The sequence below is a fragment of the Lampris incognitus genome, chromosome 1 (assembly GCF_029633865.1).
Source record: "Lampris incognitus isolate fLamInc1 chromosome 1, fLamInc1.hap2, whole genome shotgun sequence".
Lineage (NCBI taxonomy): Eukaryota > Metazoa > Chordata > Actinopteri > Lampriformes > Lampridae > Lampris > Lampris incognitus.
In genome coordinates this window covers 31,917,641-31,939,253 of record NC_079211.1, presented here as the reverse complement: position 1 = coordinate 31,939,253, position 21,613 = coordinate 31,917,641, and the positions used below count along the sequence as shown (strand labels likewise).

General features: G+C 42.8%; 1 pseudogene; it reads right to left on the bottom strand.

Moving 5' to 3' along the window:
• Positions 1 to 1,834: 1,834 nt before the first annotated feature.
• LOC130110324 (striatin-interacting protein 1 homolog) lies at positions 1,835 to 6,133 on the bottom strand (annotated as a pseudogene).
• Positions 6,134 to 21,613: the final 15,480 nt, after the last annotated feature.

Genomic DNA, 21,613 nt, shown 5'->3' with positions numbered 1-21,613 from the left:
ATTCTTCACAAGGTACTCGGTGACGCTGGCTTGCTGAGAGATGGCCTTGCATACACTATCAAGCGCTGGTCCGTCACTGAATTTCATGTGCGGTGCAGGCGAGGCTCTTGGATGCAATGCATTGCTGGTTGAACATTGTGTTTACCATTAGGTGGAGTTAAGGCAAGGAGAGAGTGGATCCACACAGTTTTTGGGGCTTTTTTTTTTTACCAATAATGTAGGTTTCCAAAGAATGAAGCCTTAGCTTGATGTTCTAACGACTCCCCTCGCCCGTATCCACATCAGAAACAAAACATTTATCCACAGGACCACTCTGTAAAGTTTAACTGTTTACTTCGACACAAGAAAATATTTGGTACAGAACGATTGTTATAGTCACCTATTCCCAAATATTACAAATGTAACATAAATGAGATCTTATACATTTTAAATTATTCACACACCTTTTAAGTGCAAGGAATCAAACAATTAACTTATTGCATTACTGTAAATATGAACTGTAAATCATCGCATGCCAATTAGTCCATCCATCCATCCATTATCCCAACCACTTATCCTGCTCTCAGGGTCACGGGAATGCTGGAGCCACCAGGCCATCACACACACACACACACACACACACACACACACACACACACACACACACACACACACACACACACACACACACACACACACACACACACACACATTCATACCTTTGGGCAATTTAGTATTGCCGATTCACCTGACCTAGTATATGTCTTTGGACTGTGGGAGGAAACCGGAGCACCCGGAGGAAACCCATAAAGACATGGGGAGAACATGCAAACTCCACACAGAGGACGATCCAGGATGACCCCCAAGGTTGGACTACCCCAGGGCTCGAATCCAGAACCTTCTTGCTGTGAGGCAGCCATGCTAACCACTGCGCCACCGTGCCACCCAAGGGCAATGGTGTTAGCATAAGCACACATAGGAGTCACACCCATGTCAAACTCTGTACAGTTCATACACAGTTAAAATGGACTGCTTTCTCCTTTCATGTACTAATATACTTAATGTTTAGAGTGGATGTACTGTCACAGTGATAATCTGCAGGACAGGCCACACTTGATGACTGGGTTGGGAAATGTTGTACTGTCATGTTGTGCTCAAGGGGCAGCAGTTCCTAACCAGAGGTACTCAATCATATGTAGGCTTTCATTCCAACCCAACTCTGCCGGCTGATATCACTGGTTAATACACCTTTAACCAGACAGAAGGACTAATCTGTGAAATTTGCTGGTGTCGTGTTTGGTTGGAGTGAAAACCTGCAGACATACAGCACTCCACGACACACGATCGAGTTCAACTCTAAACACAATGGCACAAACGGAGAATGTTTAAATTCAAAAGTTTCTTTCACTTTAAAAGGAGATAAAAATAAAAATGGTTAACAAACTGGATTGATATTTGCACTGAAATTCTCGGGAAATCTTACCTAAAATACACAGAGTACATATGGGCTGGAATTAATATCTTAAATAGATATCTTAAATATCCTACTATTAAATTAATTCAATAAAGGGCAATGATTGATCAATTTTGGTTTGTGCCTCTGTAAAACTGCAAACTTGTATTGGTCCTGTTATTCAACACTTGGGTGCCTTTGGACCTTGAATTTTAGCCATGCTTCGTTCTGTGTAGATGATGTGACAAAATGCTTTTAACAATTTTCAACCAACTCTTCAAAAAAACAAAAAAATCAAAAACAAAAAAACTCAGGGCTCATTTAAATCCCTGTTAGTGTTTTTATGATGGGTGGAGGGGATTATCCTTACATAAGAATAAGGATGTTGACATTTACTGCCCCTCACTGAAGAAGCTCCTCCCAAGATATATGTTTGGAGAAAACTCACGCTCCAGCCAAAGGTCATAGTTCATTTGGAAGTCCTCTTCGACCTGCTGTCCCAAAACACTTTGAAGACAGTTGTCTACAGGCAAGAAGTCTGGATTGCTCTGGTTCTTGTCATAATGCCGACTACTGAAATGTTCAATGTTGGCACGTAGTGCACACTCCTCCGTCTGGAAGTCCCAGGGCCAGGCCTCCAGATCATCATCATATGCCCAGTCATCATTTAGGCGATGGCGGACCTTTTGGTAGATGGCAGACATGGTCTTCATGTTGCCCTTCCTCCACTGGCAGCCCAGGTTTGCACTTTGAGTAATTTGAGGACATATAGCTGCATCATGGCCTGCTTGACCTTCAGCTCCCTCTTTAGGATGGGAACAGACTTGAACAACACCAGCATCATGGTTCTTGAACGCTGCCACTTGGTCAGCGTGTTCAAGATTCTCAGTCAGCAGGTTAATACAAGAGAACAGATTCCGCCAGCAGAATTGGTTATTGTCTCCTGCTTCCAAACTCTCTGCAGTCAGCTCAGGCAGCTCATGCACCACGCAATAAGGGAAGTCAAGTGCTGAAATACTATTTTTCGCTGTGATGTAAGACATGATGTTCTGGTTGAAAAACTTCAGGATGAGGGGTATGCAGTTGGCAAACACCAGATGTTGAGCCATGTGCTCAAACTGGTAGATGTGGTTCAGTTTAAAGTGTTTGAGGAGCAGCAGAATGGCAGAGATGGCCTTCACAATGATCTCTTTGTACCGATTGACATCAACACCACGTTTCATACTCGGTAACACTGTGGTCGGCATTTCTTCAAACAGCACATCTGCTAAAATGTTGATGGAGTCTGTCTTGGCGTTTGACGTGGGTGCTGATGCAAACAGGATCTTTAGCAAGGCAATCATATATTGAGACAAACTGGGAAGAATACACTGATAGAGCAGCTCAGTGGCACACACCTCTACCTCTTCGCACCCAGATAGCGGAGTTTTTTTTAATTCCTCTTCCCTTGAAATATGAATCTCTGCTATGGAAACATATTTGTGCTGCTTCAATGTCTTGACGCTTTCATGAATTGGTCTGGGCAAACCGACAACCGTATTTGTATCATTTCCGAGTGTGTATCCAAAAACGATGCAAACACGGTTGTTAGTCCGATATTCTTGATAATTAGTCAAATATTTATATTTTATATTTTATCAATAAACTGCATTTAGGCTCCTACAATCATTGTCCTGCTGGAAGGTGAACCATCTCCTACGCTTCAGTTTTATGGCAGACTGCAACAGTTTTTCTTCCAATATTTGGCTGTATTTAGCCCCCATCCATTCTTCCCTCAATTTGAACAAGGTTCCAAGTGCCTGCAGATGAAAAGCAACCCCATAGCAATCTGCTCCCGCCGCCGCCGCCTTGCTTCACTGTAGTGAAGGTGGGGTTTTTTTATGGTAAGAGAAGTTAGGTTTGCGCCACACATGACGCTTTGAGTTTTGGCCAAAAAACCCAACTTTAATCTCATCTGACTACAACACCTTTTACCCACATCCTAACTGGCTCTCATGCTTGGTAGCAAACTCCAAGCGTGCTTTTATATGCTTTATATGTAGCGAACTCGGAGGACAGCCCGGGAACCGCCACAGCCGGAACGCGAACACGTGTCTCACGCGACTACGTTAACCAATCGACTAAAGGGTCTGACCCATTAGCTAGCGAGTCTAGTCATCCGTGACCGTTACACTACCCACGTCCTCCGGGAAGCGCGTCCCCGCGCCTCAGCATATCAGCTCTCTCACGGCTCTAGGCGCACGCGCTTCCGATGGCCTCACGGTCTCACCATCCCATTTCTGACACCAATGTAGCGAATTCAGGGGCAGGCCCGGGAACCGCCGCAGCCGGGACGCGAACCCAGATTTTCTGCACCACGGGCGACTACGTTAATCAGTCGACTAAAGGGTTCGATCTGTTAGCCAAGGGCTAGCGAGTCTATTCATCCGTGTAACCAACTGGTGCTGGAGCCTCTCTACACACCCTGAGACTCTGTGTTGTGTTTTTTTGTGTTAGTGGGGTATTCTGCGGAGAGAAGAAAGCACCGGACACAAGGGTTCTGAATTGTGTTTGAGACCGGGTGGCACTTTATTTGCTCACAACAGCTGCTAGTCCATAATATTACGAGGTAGTCAAACAAACTAACGTCAGATGGCGTCCCACACGGAACACATATAAGAATACAATGTCCTGTAAGGGACAAAGAGCGGTAATTGCTGAACTCTCAGGGGAATAGACAGCGCAGTATCAACCTCCAGTGGCCCACCCAGGCTACTGCCCTACATTTACTCCTCCTTGATGGCGTCTCAGCCATCAGACCAAACAAAATAAAACAACGAAATCCTACTAAACACAGAAAATTAGAGCAGTTACGTTAAAAAGGTGATGAGTGAATGATTGTGTTGCATAGGGAATGCGTGCATGTAAGTCTTATCAAGGTGGGTGCGCTAGTGTTGTTGTGTTACATATGCCTAGCTGCTCTTCTTGGTTTGGCCCTTTGCCACAACTTCCACGCTCTTTCTGTCTTCCGATGGTCCTCTTCCGATCTCATGGCTTGTGACTCATAGGATAGTCTCTTTGGGGGACATCGATCTCTCGGCGGGTTTCTCCTTGGAGCACTGAGTACGTGAGGTGAGTTGTCGCTACTGACAGTTATATTTTCCATCTCCATTCTTGTGTGATCATTCTGTCTGTTTGTAGTTCCCGGTAGGGCTCTCTCCACAATTTCCTCTGTATCATCCATCTCCCAGTCCTCTACTACATCGGACTCACCCCCCTCTTTTGTCACTTCACCAACCTGCTCAATTGGGAGAACATAAACTGTGTAAGGAGGTTGTGGTGGACCACGCTCTCTGTTTCACCATCCTCTGGTCGCACCACATACACAGGTATACCGGGTTGCTTCTTCACTATGGATGTGACTCTTATCTGTCTCCCAGTTTCTGTCTCCCCTCCACATAACATATTTTGACCAGGACTCTATCCCCCAGACTGAAGACTTAACCCCTTGCTTTTTAGTCATAGCATTTTTTTCTGTTGTCCCTTAGCATACCGAGAAGTCTGATTAGCCTGGGCATAGGCCTGCGACAGACAGTCATGCAGAGTTTGGATGTACTCACTATATTCACATGGCTCACTGGTGGTAGGGAGCCTAAAGATCAGGTCGACTGGGAGCCTGGGATATCTGCCGAACATCAGGTAGTATGGTGTATATCCAGTCGAATCGTGTCATGTGCAGTTGTAGACATGTGTCATTGCATCTACATGCTCATGCCAGTGGGGCTTCAAGTGAGGCGCTAATGTCCCCAGCATGTTCATGAGGGTCCGGCTGAACCGTTCGGTGGTTCCACTGCCCTCGGGGTGGTAGGGGGTTGTGGGAGTTTTAGTGATGCCAGTACACTTATACAGCTCGTTCACAACAGCACTTTTGAAATTGTGCCCTTGGTCTGCATGCAGTTTCTCAGGGAGGCCAAACTGGTAGAAGAAGTTTCTCCACATTACCTTAGCCACTGTGTTGGCCTTTTGGTCTTTAGTGGGGTAGGCCTGGGAGTAGCAAGAGAAGTGGCCAGTAACAATGAGCACATTTTCTATGCCAGCCTTTGGCTTCTCCAGAGTCAAAAAGTCCATACACACAAGCTCCATGGGGGCACTGCTGTAGATACTGACCAGACCAGCTGAGCTCTGAGGCCTGCAGTTGGGGTCTTTCTGAGGCAGCACCTGTCGAATTGCTCACACCAAGCCTTGATTTCCTGGAACATCCTTGGCCAGTAAAATCTCTCCCTTATCATCTGCAATGTCCTCTCAAATCCTAAGCGCTCTGAGTCATCGTGAAGGGCAGTCTTGACTGATGTATGTAGCCTCTCTGGCAATACTAGCTGATCCAATACTGCCCTTGGGGCAATCTTTGATGCGGCGGTACATGATTTAGTCCTCGTCCACTCCTTCAGGCAAGGCACAGCTGCCCACCATCACCGACCCTCTCGCTGTGGTTTGGTTTTTGGTTCTGACTTTTAAAGTGCAATACAGGTCCAATGACAGGATCCTCCTTCTGCCCTGGGCGAATCTTCTGTTTTGTCATGGTGGGCAGTGACTCCGTCCCTACATTCCTATAGGGCTCACTAGACCTGCACGATCAAGGTTCTTGAGGTTCAGGTTCCTCTGTGGCAGTAGTGTTCTCACCTGGGGAGCTTTCTGGTTCCCAGGTGGGTCGTTCCTCCCCATACCCCTGTTCACTGGACCTCACCCACTGAGGGCAAGTTTGCAAGATCTGGGCGACCTCCTGGTTGGACATATGGGAGAGGGCATCGACATTTGCATTACTGCATCCCCTCCGATACTGGATGTCAAAGTCGAATGCAGACAGTCGAGACACCACTGGTCTGTAGCATCCAGCTTTGCTGAAGACATCACATATTTGAAGGGGTTATTGTCCATCAGGACAGAGAATCTACGCTCATAGAGGTGGTCATAGAACCACCTCTATGAACCACCTCATAGCCTCTGCTGGCATAGGCTATGACTCTCTCAGCTCCACCCTGGACTTGAACCAAGACAGCGCCAAGCCCCTCTCCTGATGCATCTGTCTGAAGCCCAAAAGGCTGGCTGTAATCTGGATAGCCCAGCACTGGAGCGGTCGTCAACCTTTCTTTTAAGGATTGAAAGGCCACCTCACACTCCTTAGTCCACAAAAAGAGTGGGTCAGGACCTTGGTTTTTCTTTCTCCCTCTTTTTTTCTTTCTAGGGTCACCAGTGGTGAGATGGTATAAAGGAGCGGCTAAAGCGGAGTATCCACTAACGTACTGCCTGTAATATCCAGCAAATCCCAAGAACTGAGGCACTTCCTTCCAATTTGTGGGTCTTGCCTAGTCCTTAACCTTGCTGATCTTCTCCGGGTCTGTCCTGATCTCCTCCACAGACACCAAGTGACCCAAATACTGAACCTCCTTTCTCGTGAGCTGGCACTTAGAGGGCTTTAACTTCAAGCTATGCTCTCGAAGCTGATCAAACACAAGCTGCAGCCTGTCCAGATGTTCATCAAAAGTTTTGGAGAAAATGATAAGGTCGTCAACATAGATTAGGAGGTGGGAAAAGTTCAGATCCCCAAAGCAGCAGCTCATGAGCCTCTGAAAGGTGGACGGAGTGGTCTGCAGCCCAAAGGGCATTCTCTTTGCTTCGAACAGCCCCATCGGAGTGCTGAATGCTGTCTTGTGCTTGTCGTGCTCTGCCACTTCTACCTGCCAGTAACCAGACATGAGGCCAAGTGTGGAGAAGTATTTTGCTTGCCACAGAGCCTCCAGGGCCTCCTCTATTCTGGGCAGGGGAAATGCATCTCGTGTGCTACAGGAGTTTAGCTTTCTGTAGTAGACGCATAACCTTAATGACCCATCAGTGTCTTAATGACTTCTCAAGGGGCACTGATAGTTGAAGCTACACCAACACAACAAAATGGCATATACTTTGTATGTAGGAAAAAGGAAATTACATCAATCCATTACACTGGACAACAATTTTTTTCAAACGTTTTTCTTCCTGAATTTTTTTAGAGATGATAGACAACGTTAAGCTATACACAAAAATAATTTCAGATTTGCTGTATCACGTAGGAATTTGGAGAAACTTTAAAATAGCATTTATTAAATTTAACACGTTTAATAGCATAATGTTGCGGACACATTGTGTTAGTTCAACTGAGCTTAAAATGTTTTGCAGCTGATTTTTGTTTGTACTCAGCATCTGGTGCCTCTCGTGTCAGTGTCCAACGATAGTCGGCCAGCATTGATGGATTCCAGTTGCCCTGATGCCTCTTTTCCATGGTCGCAATGTTCTGGTGAAACGTTTCACCATGTGTGTCACTGACTGCACCAAGATCAGCAGGGAAGAAGTTCAAGTGTGAATGCAGAAAATGAATTTTCAATGACATGTTACACTTCATGGTTTTGTATGCTTTAAGCATGTTGTCAAGCATATCATTGTAGTTTGGTGCTGTGTAGTTGCCAGGCAAATTCTCAACAACATCCTTAAATGCCTTCCATGCTATTTTCTCTGGCCCCACTATCAGATATTCTAACTCCCTGTCATCGATGATGATTTGTGGATCAACAAAAACCCCTTTCTTTATCTTGGCATCAGTTATTCTTGGAAACATCTATCTCAAATAGCGAAATCCATCATCGTCTTTGCTCACTGCTTTCACAAAATTTTCATCAATCCAAGTTTGACATGAAGAAGAGGCAGAAATGTCTTTGTTGGGTCGACAAGTGGTTTATGCGCCACACTTTTCTGCCCTAGAATGAAATGTTTACTGAGTGGCCATTTTTTTTTTAATGTAATGTGATTCTTTAGCACGGCTATCCCATTCACAAGCTGCATTCCTAGTAGCAGTGCCGATACGTTTAGATCACCACAGATGTTCCAGTCATAATTGTTATTCTGTATGTGTTTCAACAACCATTTCATGTTATTGTAGGTTTCTTTCACGTGTACTGCATAGCCAATGGGTGCTGAAGGGTGGACATTGCCATTGTGTAACAGGTCAGCTTTCAGGCGTAACTATGATGAATCTATAAATAGATGCCATTGTTGTGGGTCATGTACACAACCCAAAGCAATGAACAATCCATCAGTGTCAGTACAGAAACACAGGTTGTCAACCTGCATAAAGAAGTTTTTCAGTTTTTCTTGACGATTCCGAAAGATAGACATTTTTGTACCCGGTGACAGCAAACCCCATCCTTGCAATGTTGAACTAAGTAGTTCTGAATGACCAGGTCATTCAATTCTGGCTGTGTTATCAGATGAGGATAACCAGGCGTAAAGGGTTCAACATCTGGATCAGTGTCATTCTCCACATCTGGTTCATGCGTTGTGGCGTCTTCATCTGCCTCGTCTAGTCTCCGTGTCTCAGGGGGCTTTGGTACTGGCAAACTGTTATCATGTGGCACTGGTCTCATGGCTGAAGGCAGATTGGGGTATTCAGTAGATTTCTTATTTTTAGTAGAGAAGCTAGATTTGGTCAGACAGAAGTAACAGTCTGTCATGTGATGCTTCTGTTCTCACCATATCATTAGGATTTCAAATGGCTTTGACTTCCGAGTACTTCTGAGCCAAGCTCTCAGGTTGACTGCACATGTTGCACAATAAATGTGAAGAGCACAGGGTTTCTCTTGGTCACCAATTTTACATCTGAAGTAGAGCTGATAGGCTTTCTTAAGTGCAGTCACGGTGTGTCTTTGAGCCTTAAGCGTATATTCACCACAGATGTAACAGAATTTATTGCAGCTATCGCAACACTGATTAGTCATTTCAGCTGTATGAAATCTTCCTGAAGACAAAAAAACAAATCCTATTGTTTATACTCACTATGCTATGGCCTGAAGAACATGTGCATCAACATGCATCCAAACAACATCTGTAAACGTGAGCTGCTTTTATAGCCCGTCTGTCAGCATCATTGTTTTTCTTTCTTACAGTACAGTGGGAATTGAGTTTGAAATGTATACTAGCTAATTTAACTTCAGTAGGTGAGAAGGAGTAGGAAAAAATAAGTGTATACTTCCTCCTACTCCCTTTCAAACGTGTGACAAATGATCTGATACATACGGAGATTTGTTTGCTTGTTTGATGAGTGGATTTGTTGATCACATCAGATTATTGGCAATGGCTTATCTCTATGTTATATCCTGCTTATTTACATGTCCGAAATAAATCATCATTCATCCATTCATGTAACCTGACTAAGGATGCCCAGGCATGCCCAAGACAACATTTACATAGCACCTACAGTGATTGCATGACCAGTCATGCTTGGACTGACCAAAACAGCTTGCTTTGTGGGTAATATACAAGTAGACTTATGTATTAGGTCTCTGATACCTAATAAATAAGTCAGTTTGACATATGTTGCTGAGATCATGGATATTGTCATTGACTCCCAACTTATCTCTCGACAATAATGTGTCAAGAGTAATATTCTCAGCTAAAATAGGATTTTCTCAGCTAAATTGGGGGTGCACGGTGGCGCAGTGGTTAGCGCTGTCGCCTCACAGCAAGAAGGGCCTAGGTTCGAAACCCTGAGTTGTCTAACCTTGGGGGGGGGGCTTTCCCAGGTCCTTTCTATGTGGAGTTTGCATGTTCTCCCTGTGTCTGCGTGGGTGTGCTCCGGTTTCCCGCACCATCAAAAAGACATGCAAGTTGGGTTAATACTCCTGTCTGTGCCCCTGACCGAGGCATGGCAAGATAAACTGGAGTTGGCCCCCGGGCGCTGTACGGCAGCTGCCCACTGCTTCTAGCTACACAGCTAGGATGGGTTAAATGCAGAGGAAGAATTTCCCCACGGGCAGCAACAAAAATAAATAAAATTTTAAAATATAAACTACTCAACTTATTCCAATTTGTTTTATGAGTGCCATCCAACACGTCCACGTCAGAGCACGTGCAGCCTGCAGACTGATGATGCTGACACCAGACAAACCAAAGGTGACTGGAAAACCTTGTGAAATGTGGTTTCACAAGGGAAGATGTCAAGAACAACAGTTTGCCCTTCTTGGAAAGTGACATCCACATTCGGGAAGACAGGATCCTCCACATCGGGGTTTACAGGAACCCTACACACACAGACCAATGTCTACTTTTCGACTCACACCACCCTCTGGAACACAAACTGAGCGTCATCAGAACTCTGCAACACAGAGCTGACAATGTGCCCAGCAGCACTCAGGCCCAACGAGAAGAACACAAACACCTGAGTGGAGCTTTAAAAACCTGCGGCTACCCCACTTGGACCTTTGTGAAAACTGCAACACGTTCCAAAAAGACCAACCAGGTGAGTGACGAGGAGAAAAGGAACAGAAGGAATAGCACAGTCATCCCGTATGTTTCTGGGGTCTCTGAGAAACTCAGGAGAATTTTCAACAAATACCACATCCCGGTATACTTCAAACCCAGCAACACACTCTGACAAAGACTGGTTCATCCCAAAGACCGTGTACCACACACCCAAAAAAGCAATCTGGTGTATGCTGTACAATGCAATGAGGATCGCACTGACCTATACATAGGAGAAACCAAACAACCACTACACAAACGGATGGCCCAACACAGAGGGCCAAACTCCTCAGGAAAAGACTCAGCAGTTATCTACACCTAAAGGAGAAGACACACTCCTTCGAGGACAGCAACGTACACATTTTGGACAGAGAAGATAGATGGTTTGAGAGAGGGGTGAAGGAAGCCATCTATGCGAAACTGGAAAAACCATCCCTCAACAGAGGAGGTCTGCGACACCACCTATCTCCCACTTACAATGCCATCCTTTCATCTCTACCCAGGAGACTCAAGAAGCCTAGCCTCCAAGAACAACAGTCGGTCACTAACACCAACGACCGTCGCTGCTAAACAAATGCAAATCAATAGCTCCGATGGCGACGGGCGCGACCAAACATCGGTACACAAAAGAGCCACTCATATCTATGGCTCTGTTAGCGACGGTCGTTGGTAAACATCGGGACACAAAGAGCCATGGACATCTATAGCTCTGACAATGACTCCAAGAGGATACATTCTGAGTCTCATCACCAGCCAGTCAGACTAGCTTCGTCTAGTCAGAAAGGCACGAACTGAGGAAGCCTCTTGGCTGAGAGGCGAAATGTCTTCACGGATATATACCAAGTCCAGTTGCACTTGATTCAACTCCTTTGGATAACCATGACCTGGATGAATGAGAACATTCACAGACCTTATGAAATGTGCTTCCCAGAAACTCACATTAACAGCACTATCCATCATGTTAGCCTCATCAACAGTATATTGTTAGATTATGAGGGAGATACATTACAGCCTCCTGGGCGCCTTCCTTTGGAGGTTTTCTGGGCACGTCCAACAGGGAGGAGACCCCGGGGTAGACCCAGAACTTGCTGGAGGGACTACATGTCCAATCTGGCCTGGGAACGCCTTCCAGCTCCTCCTGGGGGATCCCAAGGCGTTCCCAGGCCAGATTGGACATGTAGTCCCTCCTATGTTACATCTCCCCTCTGTTTACATCTAAATGTTGTTCTACACACAATAACTTGGAAGGAGTGTTTATCAGCGCTTCACTTTCTCAAGGTGAGAAAACAACTCAAAACATCAAACTCAACTCAAACACTTGTGATAGATGTAAACATGCACGAGCTACCTTGTTGCATATGTTTTGTACATGCCCTGATCTACATGCATTTTAGTCAGCAATATTTAAATCCTTAAGCGAAATTTTTAGTACAACTATTGATCCACATCATTTAATTGCCATACTTGGTGTGAGACCAGAAGACTGTGACTGGCCATCTAACATGTATATAAATTGGTGGCCTTTACTACATTACTAGCTCAGTGCCTAATACTCTTAAATTGGAAGAGCTCAAGACCCCCATCCCATGTCAGATGGATCAGGGATATTATGTTTCATCTCAAGTTGGAAAAGATAAAATTAATCTTAAGGGGTAACAGGGACAAGTTCAAGAAAGTCTGGATGCCTTTTCTGACTTACTTTGACCCTTTAACCAGTATAAAAGACTGGGATGCCTCGGCCCAACTAGTATAGACTGTAAACCGAGAGGTTTTGTGTGTGTGTGTGTGTGTGTGTGTGTGTGTATAGGTGAACCATGATGATTATTTATTTTTCTTGAACTTTTTTTTTGTCTTTGATTTAGTTGTATGTAATTTCATTATTTCTTTAATCTGTATTTCTCCTCGAGGATCTGGGAATGTCGGGTGGGGGGAGGTAAGGCGTTTATTGTGTTAAATTATTCAATATGTGACTTGTATATGCTAAAATTTTAAATGCCAATAAACATATTTCCAAAAATTTAACTTAATAATGGCATCAATACACTATTCTACAACAGTAGAATACAATTGGGGAGAAAAAGCCAAGGGAAAAAAAAAAACCCCAACTAAACCATCAATCGCGATTATTTCTATGACAATCAATCGTCAACTAAAATTTCGTGATCGTGACAGCCCTATCTGTAAATGTGAGATGCTTTTATAGTCTTTCTGCCAGCATCACTTTTTTCTCTTTCTCTCGTGTGTTTTTGATGTGTATGTGTTTTTTCTTTTTTCTCTTTCCTCTTATTGTTCACAGTAGTTGAGTTTGTATTGTGCAGCACAACTTGCATTGAATTTGACCTATACAGTACAGTTGGAATTGAGTTTGAAATGTATAGTAGCTGAATTAACTTAAGAGTAGGTGAAAAGGGGTAGGAACAAATACAAAGCCTTGCTGTATTCAACCCCTTTGACAGTCATCACTAATTTCTGGATTATAAAAGATACTCACACATCTGTTCCTTAACAATATTATTTTTGTGAACTCATTATAAGCTATAACAGCATGTTCCCAAAGCCAAAATAAGTGATGTTTCGCTGACTTTTTGTGAATAAATTAAAAATTAAAATATAGTGCTTGCATAAGTATTCAACCCCCACCAATGACGTGCGCTGTGATAATTTAACCAAAATAACCATACAACAAATTCATAATAACATATAAAATTCTCACTCTAGTTACAAGTATGCGGTGTTATAATGCATTTTTAATAATATTTTTATGTCCTTGACCTTTGTAATCCTTAAACTTCTAAGAGTGAAACGCCGTATAGCGCACAATCTCGCCTGCTTTTTCAGTCGGAAGGGTAGGCTGTTTTATAAGGGTTGCCTTTAACGTTGTGAATTTCGGAGTTTGCGCGTGCGTATTGCGTAGTTTACGGCGAAATAAACAGATGAGGAAAGGCACTGCTTATGGCGGGAGTGCGAGCCAATCAGAACCATCAAGGTCAAGCACGTCACGTAAAGTCACGGAGAGATTCGTGGATAAAGACAGGCAAATAGACTTCACATGGATAAAGACAGGCAAATAGACTTAAAAAAAAAAGGCAAATGGACTTCATGTTTAAGTGAAGGTTTACAAGCCATTGATTTTGCGCTTTTATGCTCGTGGCAGTGTTAAAGTAATCTGTAAACGTGTTTTTCATGTAGTGTGGCTGTGTTGGACAAGTTAACATATAAATATGGTTTTAGATTTGATTTTATTCTCTAAATGTTGACTTTTTTATAGAATGCTGTCCTGCATCAAACAACCATCGCTGAAACACCTTCCCTATCAGCTACACACACTCGTTATTTCCCAGCTTCACTATTAATAGCTCTTTTTCAATTATTTTGTAGCTATGTCTTAATTCAAGTTTCATTGTTTATTTTTACAAATCTATGCAAAGTTTGCATTGATATTCATTGTTCATTTTTGCAAATCTATACAAATGTAGAGTTCACAATGGTAGCCAACTGTTTGTGTAGCTGAACTGAAGTGTATAGTAATGGATTTTACAAATCAATGCAACACTTGAATTGATATTTATTGTTCATTTTTAGACCCCTAGTTTGCATTGATATTTATTGTTAATTTTTACAAACCTATACAAATGTAGAGCAGTGGCAGCTGCCGACCAAAATTTTTGGTGAAGCAAGCAAGAAAGCAAGCCCCTCTATTATATTTTTACAACTAACCTCACTGATTTCAAATGAGCGGCCAGAATATTATCATAGCGGGGAAAACACTTCTACCATCCCTCTGTAGTTTACTTTAATGAAATTTAATGAAAACATTTCTGGCACAGGATACAAATCCTCTACACCAGACTTGATGAATTAAATCAAACAACCATACAAAAAAGAACCACAATATAGTTATTAAAATCACAATAATCTGACAAATAATAAAAAATCACATAAATATATTTAAATTTATTTATAAATTTATTATGGGACTTTTCACTCTCATCATGCCCCCTTAAGGCCTGCTACTGACGACCCAATAATGACACCAAATCAATCAACCTTTTCAGAATGTCACAGTTTGCTCGTTTTGCTTTGCCAACTGGAGACGCTTGCCTTCATCAATCAGAGTATTAATCCTCACATTTCCTAACAGACTTAATTGCACGGCTGCATTGATATGGTTCTTTGATTTTTCATGAAGTTTAACAGATCTGTCAAAATGTCATAGATCCTCAAATCCATCTCTTGCAAACTTTGAAGAACACCCATCTCCTGCAGCAGCACACTTAAACATCATGCAATGCCAGCAATACAAGGGGTTTGTTAGCACACTCCATTAGTCACTACACCTGTCATACCTAGAACACTTGAAACTCCGATTTACCGAGCCCACTCGCTGCACCAGCTATATGGGGGGCTTTGGGCTCCCCATCTCCCCCCTACCTTCATTCCTAGTTTTTCCTCATAGGAGAAAGTGTGAGAAGATTCCTGTAGGATCTGGGCCACCCTGTTTGCATCCATCATAATTCTTCTTTGCAAAAACTGCAAAAGACAGGACAGGACAGCTAGCTAAGCTAGTTAGAACAACTAACGTTAGCCTACAGTAAAGAGCAACTACACGAGGTCAAGATCAAAAATGCAAATATAAAGATGAACAATAAAGATCTGAACGGATTAATTAACTATTTTAATATTTACAATATATATATATATATATATATATATATATATATATATATATATATATATATATATATAGTATATATATATATACAAGAACCACCAAAGCGAGGAGAGTGTGCTGAGAAGATGGAAGGAGTACTTTGAGGGGCTGATGAATGAAGAAAATGAGAGAGAGTTAGGGTTGGATGATGTGGGGATAGTGAATCAGGAAGGCAGTGGATTAGCAAGGAGGAAGTGAAGGCAGCTATGAAGAGGATGAAGAGTGGAAAGGCAGTTGGTCCTGATGACATACCTGTGGAAGCATGGAGATGTTTAGGAGAGATGGCAGTGGAGTTTTTAACTAGATTGTTTAACACAATCTTGGAAAGTTAGAGGATGCCTGAGGAGTGGAGAAGAAGCATACTGGTACAGATTTTCAAGAATAAGGGCGATGTGCAGAACTGTAGCAACTACAGAGGTATAAAGTTGATCAGCCACAGCATAAAGATATGGGAATGAGTAATAGAAGCTAGGTTAAGAGGAGAGGTGACGAATAGCGAGCAGCAGTTTCATGCCATGAAAGAGCACTACAGATGCAATGTTTGCTTTGAGAATGTTGATTGAGAAGTATAGAGAAGGCCAGATGGGGTTACATTGTGTCCTTGTGGATTTAGAGAAAGTATATGACAGGTTGCCAAGAGAGGAGGTGTGGTATTGTATGAGGAAGTCAGGAGTTGCAGAGAAGTATGTAGGAGTGGTGCAGGATATGTATGAGGAAAGTGCGACAATGGTGAGGTGTGCGGTTGGAATGACAGATGGGTTCAAGGTGGAGGTGGGATTACATCAAGGATCGGCTCTGAGCCCTTTCTTGTGTAGCGCTATCTATCCCCTTTAACTGTCAAGGACAACGCTCCTGAGTTCTCTATACAACTCGGTATCCAATAAACTATTGAAGTATGTTAACTTCGCTTCTTATGTATTTAAAGTATGTTCTAAAGGCTCTAAATGTCTTACAGTGTCATCTGGTGACTCCAACTAAAAAGGTTGACTACCCCTTTAAGGCGCTTAAATATGGCATATGACCCCTTTAAGGCAATCTAACATGGTCTAGACACCTCAATGTGTCACCGAATAACTTATATTAAAACGGCGGACTAGCCCTTTAAGGTTCTAAAATATGGTGTATTAGCCCTTTAAGGTTATATACTATGGTCTACACAACTCTGGGTGTCACTAGGTTACGTCCAGTAAAAAGGTGGACTAGCCCTTTAAGGTTGTAAAAATATGGTGGACGGCCCGTTTAAGGCTAACTCAACATGTCACTTACCATAGCCTAGACACCACAGGAATAAACACACATGAATAATCCACACTCACACAGGTACATAGAATTATATATACAAATGTATTATGAGTAATAATTATTAGAATGAATGAAAGTAATAAGCCTCAATGGCTAACAAGCATCTGCATTCATATACACACAAATGAATTAGACCAACACATTAGCATACAGCTCAACAACCCTATAACTAAGCCGGCAATAAAAATAAAAGAAAGTCAACCCCCAGTTGCAGGCCTGTTTCTTTATCGGGTACATTGGGGCTCTAAACAGCCCTCTTCGCTCCCCTTGGAAGCCCGCACATCCAACGTGTACTCACAAAGAATGCTCCTCTTCGTCTCGCGCTTCCCACCGCAGCACAGCAGCGAACGTCAGGCCGGCAGCCATCCTAGCTAACTGGCTAGTTAGCCGTTAGCACCATCTCACGGTCGAACCGTGCGCTCGCCTCGGCAGCACAACACGGCAACAGACGACTCCTTCTGCGTTCCTCGATGGTCGCATGAACATACCACTACACTGTAACTTATAACGTTACTTCGCTAAATGAGAAGACGGCCCGACTCACTGTGGGGCAAGCCCCTTACCGCATCCAGTCCATTCGCGCGTCTTGCTGTGCTAGCAACGAACACCGACTGGCTAGCTCGCACCGTAACGTCGCTGGGTCCACATATGGGACCAACGAGTAGTCAGTTTGTCTCCCCAGTCCACACAACCAGTTCCCGGGGTGGGTCTCGGTCAGACACCCGCACACATCACTGTTCAATAAACTTCAATTACATTTCTCTCACCGCAAAATAGCATATAACAACTCGACATCAAACTGCTCCGTTTTGCTCACACAAGTCACGAGTGACCTTCCTCTTCTCCCAGTTCAGTCTGCTCGCGCTGACGTTCCCCGCTGCCCTCTCAACCAATCACATTCAAGGTAAGTTTTAAATAATAAAAGTAAATGCATTTCACATTGGTAAACAACTGTTTTGCAGAACAATATCAACAATATAATATATTCATATTCAAAAGGTAAACAAAATAACGAACATAGGCCAAACTCTTATCTAATAGTGCAATGTAATATATCTAAGGCCTATAATTTAACCACAGGGTTACCCTTGTTTGCAATGGTGATGGACAGGTTGACAGACGAGATCAGGCAGGAGTCTCCGTGGACTATGATATTTGGGGACGACATTGTGATCTGTAGCGAGAGTAGGGTGCAGGTTAGGGAGAACCTGGAGAGGTGGAGGTATGCACTGAAGAGAATAGGAATGAAAACCAGTGAGCAAAACAGAATACCTATGGGTGAATGAAAGGGAGGATAGTGGAATGGTGAGGATGCAAGGAGTAGAGGTGAAGAAGGCATATGAGTTTAAATACTTGGGGTCAACTGTCCAAAGTAACGGGGAGTGCAGAAGAGAGGGGAAGAAGAGAGTGCAGGCAGGGTGAAGTGGGTGGAGAAGAGTGTCAGGAGTGATTTGTAACAGAAGGTTACCAGCAAGAGTTTAATGGAAGGTTTATACGATGTTGTGAGACCAGCTATGTTATATGGTTTGGAGACAGTGGCACTGACGAAAAGACAGGAGGCGGAGCTGGAGGTGGCAGAGTTGAAGAGGCTAAGAGTTTCATTGGGAGTGACAAAGAAGAGCAGGAATAGGGATGATTATACGTATTAGAGGGACCGTCATGTTGGACGGTTTGGAGACAAAGCAAGAGTCAAGATTGAGATGGCTTGGACATGTGTGGAGGAGAGATGCTGGATACATTGGGAGAAGGATGCAGAGAAGGATATGGAAGGATATGCAGAGAAGGATATATTGGGAGAAGGATATGGAGCTGCCAGGGAAGAGGAAAAGAGGTAGGCCAAAGAGTAGGTTTATGGAAGTGGTGAAAGAGTACATGCAGGTGGCTGGTGTGACAGAGGAAGATGCAGAGGACAGGAAGAAATGGAAATGGATGATCCGCTGCGGCGATCCTTAATGAGAGCAGCTGAAAGTAGTAGTAGTAGTAGTAGTAGTAGTAGTAGTAGTAGTAGTAGTAGGATATATGTGTTCTTGTAGGTTTTGGATATATTTTTGTCTCTGTGTTGCACTGCTGTGGGTTGGGGAAACGATATTTCATTTCATTTCATGAACTTGCGTCCATGAAATGAAATGACAAATAAATGTTGCTGATTCCTGATATGCTGATGTCACTTTGTATCTTACAAGTTTCCTTCTAAATCGTTTTAAGTAAAAGCATGCCCTAAGTGACTAACTGCTATTTTCACATGTATTGCCCAAAAATTAGTGTTTTTACTTGATCTACAGGTGACCTCAATACATATGATCTCAACCTTCTGTTATCTCAGCACCCAGTTTATTTGCATGAATTCACTCTCAGTTCTGCTATCTGTCATTTTATTATACATCATAATACTAGAAATTAATTAATGAAATGGTACATAATTTAAATATATGTATTTGTATATTTTACATATAGTAAATTACATATTCTTACCACAAATGTTGTGTCTTTGTGTTGTGCTCTTCTTTTCAGGTAATGTTTCAACAATATTCACAAATAGTATCTCATAACTGCCGTTTGTAGTGACTGCAATGAAATGTACAATGGTTTGGGAGCTCTATGGAAAGGCAATGGTATTACTTAGTCATTTCACAGCAATCAAAACCCATATAAAAACAAGAAAAAAGTACTTCATATGTACTTTGACAATATTTTTGTTTAGGTTTTTATTTGGAATGTAGTTCAGCCATGGGGGCATAATATTATAGAATTCTGTGGCAGTTGGAAGAATGAAGAAAGACCAGATTGTTATAAAACATTAGAGAGCACAAAAGCATATAATTTGGATTTGTGAATGATAGAGATATTAGAATCCCCAATTCTAACTTGCACTACAGCTTATTGGTCAATGTTTTTGTAAAGTGGCTGTTGCAGCTAGAAAAGCGCTATATAAAATGTACCCTGATTGATTGAATGCCCACTGCCCACCCAGCCACTGACCTCACCACACATCACTGACCCCACATATAAATATTTTGTAGAGTACCCTTTTGCTGCAATAAACAGCCATGATTATCTTGGGATATGTTCAAGCTTTGCACATTCTTCTGGATCTTTTTGCCCATTCTTGGCAGAATTTGTACAGGTGTTGCAGGTTGGTGGGATGGTGCCTCTGGACTATGATTTTCAGTCTGTGCCACAGATTTTCAGCGGGGTTGGGGTCCAGACATTGACTTGGCCACTCCAAAACGTTCACCTTTTTGTTGCTGAGCCATACCATTGTTGCTTCAGCCTTGTGCTTAGGATCATTGTCCTGCTAGAAGGTGAACCTTCTCCCAAGCTTCTGTTTTATGGCAGACTGCAACAGGTTCTCTTCCAATATTTGCCTGTATTTAGCTCCATCCATTCTTCCCTCAATTTGAACAAGGCTCCCAGTGCCTGCAGATGAAAAGCAACCCCATAGCATTATGCTGCCACTGCCATGCTTCACTGTAGGGAGGATGTTTTTTTTAGGGCATGAGCAGTGTTGTTTGCGCCAAACAACGCTTTGAGTTTTGGCCAAAAAGCTCAACTTTTGTCTCATCTGATCACAAAACCGTTACCCACATCCTAACTGGGTCTTTCTCATGCTTGGTAGCAAACTTCAAGAGTGCTTTTATATGCATAGTTTTGAGCAATGGCTTCTTTCTTGTTGCCCTCCCATACAGGTCAGATTTATGGAGAGCCTGTGATATGGTTGACTCATGTACATTTACTCCAGTTTCAGCCGCTGACCTCTGGAGCTTCTTCAAACGAGACCATTACTTTAATATCTTACAGGTGCACACTAATTATGTCCAGTTGTGTTAACCTGAGTTTGTTTTAGGGATAATTTGTCATTTGTGTAAACTTGTAGCTTTCAGAGCACAAGGGGTTGAAAACTTATGCAAGCACTATATTTCAATTTTAATTTATTAATAAAAAGTCAGCGAAACATAACTTATTTTGGCTTTGGGGACATGCTGTTAGAGCTTATGGGTTCACAAAAATAATATTGTTCGGGAACAGATGTGTGAGTATCTCTCATAATCCAGAAATTAGTGATGACTGTCAAGGGGGTGGACTGGCAGCCTGTCCAGAGTGTCTCCCTGCCTGCCGCCCAATGACTGCTGGGATAGGCCCCAGCATCCTCGCGACCCTGATTAGGATAAGCGGTTTGGATACTGGATGGATGTCAAGGGGGTTAAATACTTTTGCAAGGCACTGTAAATGAATACTTCCTCCTACTCCTTTTCGAACATGTAAAAAATAATCTGATGCACATGGAGATTTGTTCATTGAGTTTGATGTGTGGATTTGTTGATCACTTCAGATTATTGGCAATGGCTTATCTGTATGTTATATCCTGCTTATTTAAATGTTCGAAATAAATCATCATCCATTCATCTAAACCTGACTAATCGTGCCCAGGCATGCCTAACACAACATTTACGTAGCACCTACACTGAGTGCATGCCCAGGCATGCTTGGACTGACCAAAACAGCTTGCTTTGTGGGTAATATATTATTAGACGTATTTATTAGGTCTTTAGTGCTTTACAAAGTAAAATAAACTCATTTTAAAATGCCTGGCTCTTATCCTGTCACTGGTGTTTATTTTTTGATCAGTTCCTGTTAGTATGGATGTCAGCTCTTGAATAAATGATAATAAATGACTCATTGCCTTATTTTAAATATAGTGCTTATTGGCAAGCACATTTTTATTTTGAACCATTCACTGTATTTGTTTCCAGCCTTGGTTTGTTTCACATAGTGTGTGGTAATGAGTTGTCTGGAGTATTCGGTCCCTCGACATTTTGGATGTTGTACAGATGTGGTTTCATTTTGGATGTTGTACAGATGTGGTT